The following is a 6,109-nucleotide window of genomic DNA, read 5'->3' on the forward strand; positions in this document are numbered from 1 at the left end:
ATCTTCATTTTTGTACACGGATGTACTTCGAGTTAAGTTTCTTTATATTCTCGAGTTAAATACAAAGTTGGGAAAAGAGTTTCCTGTATATTGTGCCTTTTGTTCACTTTAATTTTCTGTCCCTTCATCTGTTTTCGTTGCCTAAAATCAGTCTAAGCTTACTACATTGAAAAGCTGCCTAAATTAATCTAAGTCCAAAGTTACTGAAATTTTGGCCAAGTGTTGGAGCAGGCTGAAGTCAAGTCGAGACTTGGCTGCCGCACGGGCTATTTTTGTGTGACATAAAACACGCCTATGACAACTGGTATCAGAGCAGAGCAGATTTGTGACGGAGACACGATGGGCAGTGGCAAATTTCGTGGTCTTGTTCGAGAACATGACTGGTGGTAACAATGAACTGCGGGAAAGGCTAATGAAACTGGAAGCATTGGTGGGAAATGTTCCTGATGGTGAAAAAATTCAGACCCTTATGACAAGGCTTGCCTACCTTGAGGCAGAATTGGCAAGGCTGAGTCGAGAGAATGCGGATCTGAAGGCCGAGACAGTGGTACTACGACGCGTTGTGGGCGAAGATGCTCCTCAACGTGGTGTTGAATGTCTCAAGGTGAGAATTCCTGAACCTAAGGCATTTAGTGGTGCAAGGAGTGCACGTGAATTGGAGAATTTTCTTTGGGATATGAAGCAGTACTTTCATGTAATTCGTGTGCAAGACGAGATGGAAAAAGTAACCCTTACTAGCATGTACTTGAGTGAAGATGCTAAGTTATGGTGGCGCACTCGTGTGGCTGAAGATGAAAGTTTGGATAGACCAAAGATTGAGTCGTGGGAGCGGCTTAAAAAGGAATTGAAGGATCAGTTCCTTCCTAGTAATACATCTTGGATTGCTAGGGACAAAATGAAAAAGTTGAAACACACCGAATCAGTTAGAACATATGTGAAAGAGTTCACATCCTTGATGCTGAGCATCAGCAACATGTCGAAAGAAGACAAGTTGCACAACTTCATGAGCGGGCTGCAAAAATGGGCACAACTTGAGTTGCAAAGGTAGAATATTCAAAACCTCGCAAGTGTTGTGGCTGCGGCTGATGCATTGGGTGATTTTCACTAGAGTGATGAGACTTCTGCTTCAAAGTCCATAGACGGAAAGAAGGACAAGGCAAAGGAGTGGAAGAAATGTGAAAATGGCAATGCAAATGAAGACAAGGGGAAGGGAAAACATGAAGCTCGAACTTCAAAGAGTAAGGAGAAGGGCAACAAATTCAGTGGTTGTTTCCTTTGTGATGGACCACATCGAGCGAGGGACTGTCCGAACAAGGCAGTGTTAAATGCTATGACTGCCGCGGAGAAGAAGGCTGCATTGGAGGTGCTAAATAGTGACAAACAAACTGTTGGTGTCAATGCAATTGTAGCTGAAGAGAAAGGGGTCAAGGTGTGTTGCCTGTCAACCCCTTAGGACTCATATATTGAGCTAACCTCGACGAGGGCGTCGAGTTTCAAAGGGTGTGGGTGGTTTGTTAGACCTACGCCAATTGATCTCGACTTGGCAACAAGAGTGTTGTCATGAGGCAGCAAGAGTGTTGCAAAGCTAGGTGCACGAGCAACACCAATGTCAAAAATGGGAAACGGGCAAGTGATGTCCAAGGCTTTGACGGAGGCGAGGCAGCTTGGTAAGGGCTTGACAATGAGTTGTGGGCTGAGGGTGGCATTTTATCATGACAAAGGCATCAAGGCATGAGGCATTGATGCCATGCCAAGGCAAAAACGATGAGGCAAAGGCAGGCTAATGTGCAACGGGAAGGCAGTGCGTGGACAGACTTGTCATGACATTGAATTGCGGCAAACGAGCCAAGTTCGTAGGCAATGGCAAAGGCAAATTGTGGCACAATGTAGCTGGATACAATGGCATTGGCGCCTGGTCCAAGCCAAGGCACGAAATTGGGCAGCAAGTCTTGGATTGACAAAGTCAATGGCGGTTACGGCACATGCTGAGCACATGGGCAGCAGTTGAGCTTTGCTAAAATGCTGGCAGGAGTTAGCAACATTTTTGGGGCCATGATCCCACTATCCTTTAGCATGATTTACATTATCCTAATAGTTGGGGGGTGTCAACTACACTAAGCTAAAGTAGTAGGTTGAGTGGGCAAGTGCCTAAGCCTAAAAATAGGCAACTATTGTGTAAATGGGGCTGGTTCATATATTATAAATGGACAGCACCTTTTTCCTTTGGAGCATAGAGTGAAAAACGTGTAGAGTGCATGTTTGAGTTAGGAAGAGTCCTAAATCTATTTTCATGAGTGAAAACAACCTAAGGCTAAGAGTAGTCTTGTGAGGGTCAAGAGTGATCTTCATTTTTGTACACGGATGTACTTCGAGTTGAGTTTCTTTGTATTCTCGAGTTAAATACAAAGTTGGGAAAAGAGTTTCCTGTATATTGTGCCTTTTGTTCACTTTAATTTTCTGTCCCTTCATCTATTTTTTGTTGCCTAAAATCAATCTAAGCTTACTACGTTGAAAAGCTGCCTAAATTAATCTAAGTCCAAAGTTACTAAAATTTTGGCCGAGTGTTGGAGTAGGCTGAAGTCAAGTCGAGACTTGGCTGCCGCGCGGGCTGTTTTTGTGTGACATAAAATACGCCTGTGACAGTGACCATGACTTTTCTTTCTTTTTTTTCTTGGCAATCTACTTTACTTTTTGTTTTGGTTTTTCTTGTTTTCCACTGCAAAATACTATTGATAAGATCTCTTCGAACTTCTGAATTCCATGCAGATATATAAAGCCATGTTCTTACTTAAGTATTTCTTCACCCTGGCCGGGGCGGATTTAGGGGTGGAAGGGGTTCCGAACCCTCCTTCGTCCAAAAATTACATTATATATATAAGGCAAAATCTTTTTTACCTCTATATATTAATTTTTGAACCCCTTAACATAACTCAAAAGTATAGTTTAGTGGTCAAGGGGCTTCAAAATCTTCATAATATCATAGGTTCAATTCCCACTAGCTACAAAAAATATTTTTGAACCCCCTTCGTGGAGATCCTGCCTCCGCCAGTGACCCTAGCCATTCTTCATATCTTTCTTGTAATTTTATATACTATTAGTTTGTTTATTTTTCAAAAGAGAGCCATTATAACTTGATAAGTACATGTTTTATGAAGGAATATCAAACAAGTTATGATCAAGCAAGGTCTATCTTGGTTGAGCCATGGGGAGGCACCAATGGATCAGAATGGAATTACAAGCTTAAAAATCCAATCAAGGAGATACTAATAGCTCATGGAGAAGTTATAGACTCCATTATTTTCCGAACCATTGGTGAAGAAGGTATCATAGATTCACCAAAGTTTGGTGGCAGGGGAGGAGATAAAAGACTCAAGGTATGTCAAAAATTATTGTAACCGCATAATTTTCTCACCATTTTGCACTTTCTTCATAAGTAAATGTTATTTAATGTCAAAGTAATACAATTCTTTTATAGAATAGTTATGTTTATTTTCATACTTCTCTTCACCAACATCTTCTTAGAAGTTTTAATTTATTTTGGCTATTTGAGTTTCTAATCCAATGTTCAGAGTAAGGATGTGTATAATAGATCCTTGTGATCCAGTCCTTCCCCGGACCACGCACATAGCTGGAGCTTAGAGCACCAGGTTGCCCTTTAGTTTCTAATCTAATGTGCATTATTCCCAACTTTGTTTTCTTTTCCTTATCTATTTCCAAGGGAAGGTTTGAATTACACAAATAACCAATCTACCATCTCTTAGTAATATCTGAATACTGAGAATTATTTAGATCATTTGTATAGCCAACATAGTAGCTTGATTTATTGGTTGATTGTTTGTCAGGTTACTATTGAGAATGCTCCCCGGGAATATTTGATAGGGATTAACGGCACATTAGGACATTATGCTGGCAATTTGGTTGTAAAATCTCTTTGTTTTACAACTAACTTAAAGATTTATGCACCATTTGGAACCAAGGCTGATGGAACTAAGTTTTCACTTGTAATGAAAGAAGGTGGTGCAGTTGTGGGTTTCCACGGGCGTTCTAGTTGGTACCTTGATGCCATTGGTGTTTATTTGCAGCAAGTTACTACATTCACTCAAGTTGAAAAAGTTGCGCCAAAGAAACCTAAAATTGAAGAAACTGCTGAATTCCATGACGTACGTACTTGCCACTCCTTTTTCTTGTACTATCTTTTATTTTCTTAGAGCTTGGAAGCAACGGTAAAGATGTCTCCGTGTGACCTATAGGTCACGGGCTAATGCTGGCATTAGGTTAAGCTGTTTACATTACACCACCTTGCATGCAGCCCTTTCGCGGACTCTGCGTAAATACGGAATGCATTGTGCACCGGGCTGCCCTTATATTTTGTTTTCTTGTCCGAATATGATTTTCCTACAGCTGGTAGTTAGACTTAGAGGTATTTGCTTATACTACTTTATCACAAATATGTGTGCCAATTTAGTATATAAACCAAAATTTCTGTAAGAATTTCAAACTACATGTAGAGTTTGTTCATGGTAATTTGTGTGGTTGTACCTGATATGTTATAGGCCTACATCTGGCACTGCTGGTAGAATGAAGTTCGAGTATTAGCAATTATAATTTTTAATGAAATTGATGGTGAACGTACATACAATATAATTGTACACCTCTCTTTTAACTGTATCAAATTGTTAACAGAACATCGATGTGATGAATACTCTTGTGCCGCGAAGCGCTGGACCTTGGGGAGGATGTAGTGGAAAACCTTGGGATGACGGAGTATTTACTACTACCACGCGACTGATCGTTCATGTGGACACAAATGTTTCAGCCATAACCGGACTGGAAGTTGATTATGTAAAAGAAAAAGCATCGTTTATGTCACACCATGGTGATAGAGCTGGGAGCGACAGAATTATAGTAATATTCTTCTTCTATTCTTTTCAACAAAAATTGTTCTTGTTATTTGATTTCGTTGGCATGACTCTGAATATGCTACAGATAAACATTGATCGTGAAAATGAGTTCTTGATTGGAGTTGAAGGATTTTATGGTCCGGTTGTGGTTGAGGAGGTTGGTGGGAGCGCTGTAGACGCAATAAAACAGATTACATTTTATACAAACAAGAGAAAATTTGGCCCCTACGGACGTGATATTGGAACTTATTTTTGGTCTGCAGCAGCAAGAGTGGGAGAAGTGGTGCTTGCTTGTACGCTATTGGTGTTCATATGGATTATTTCTAAATTCTGATATTTCTAGTTATGGTTTGTAATATTGGAAGGATTACCTGATCTATTTTGTATGTTTTTGTGATGTCCTGCTTGTGCTACTCGAGCATTTTATTTAATACTATGAGAATTTTCTTTTCTTGAATTACTTCTTTATTAGTCTATTCTCAAATTTGAGTTGTGTCGCATATTTTTTGCTATCTCAATTGATTTTGTGGAATCAACGTTAAGACTACGATAGCCAAAAACCATAGTGGACTAGGTACTTTGTAGAATCTGGCCCGTTATTTACGTAACAATCCTTTTTTAAGTGGCATAAACTTTTGTCAATGTGTGCCTCTAATTCCTTATTTTTTCATTTAAGCAATCTCTAGTCGAAGTTAAAGACTATAGTAGCATTGTCTGATTCGAAAGATGTTTTAGCAAGTGGTTCCTTTCAAATTTGCTTATTACTTTGATATTGGATCTTAACTTGTAACGTTTTTCCGCTCCCAATTCCTAATTTTAACAGTTCTATTTTTCGTTTAATCTCCTAGTTGAGTTTTAACATAACCATGATATTTTCGAAAAACTTTTAACATGGGTAAATACACCATAACAACGGTGAGTAGACTATAAATATCATCCACTTCTGATTTTAGCTAACACTTAAGTGGATTACTCAAACCTTTGTCTTGATAAGTTTGTAGTGTAATATCTCAATAATATCATTTATAATTAATCATCTGAAGACAAGTCATGGTGTTCGACATTTGCTCAATGTAAATAATCAAGGAATAGTAATTCATATCACGAAAACACTTTGCATGGAGTTATATTTAGCAGTATTAATTAGGCGACCATGATTAAGGGTCAAATAGCGGCACTTTGCATGGAGTTATATTTAGCAGTATTAA

The 6,109-nt window shown here is 39.2% G+C and overlaps 1 pseudogene; it reads left to right on the forward strand.

Moving 5' to 3' along the window:
- The first annotated feature begins 376 nt into the window (after nucleotides 1–376).
- On the forward strand, nucleotides 377–5,228 carry LOC142170624 (uncharacterized; annotated as a pseudogene).
- Nucleotides 5,229–6,109: the final 881 nt, after the last annotated feature.

This window comes from Nicotiana tabacum, chromosome 16, assembly GCF_000715075.1.
Source record: "Nicotiana tabacum cultivar K326 chromosome 16, ASM71507v2, whole genome shotgun sequence".
NCBI classification, from domain to species: domain Eukaryota; kingdom Viridiplantae; phylum Streptophyta; class Magnoliopsida; order Solanales; family Solanaceae; genus Nicotiana; species Nicotiana tabacum.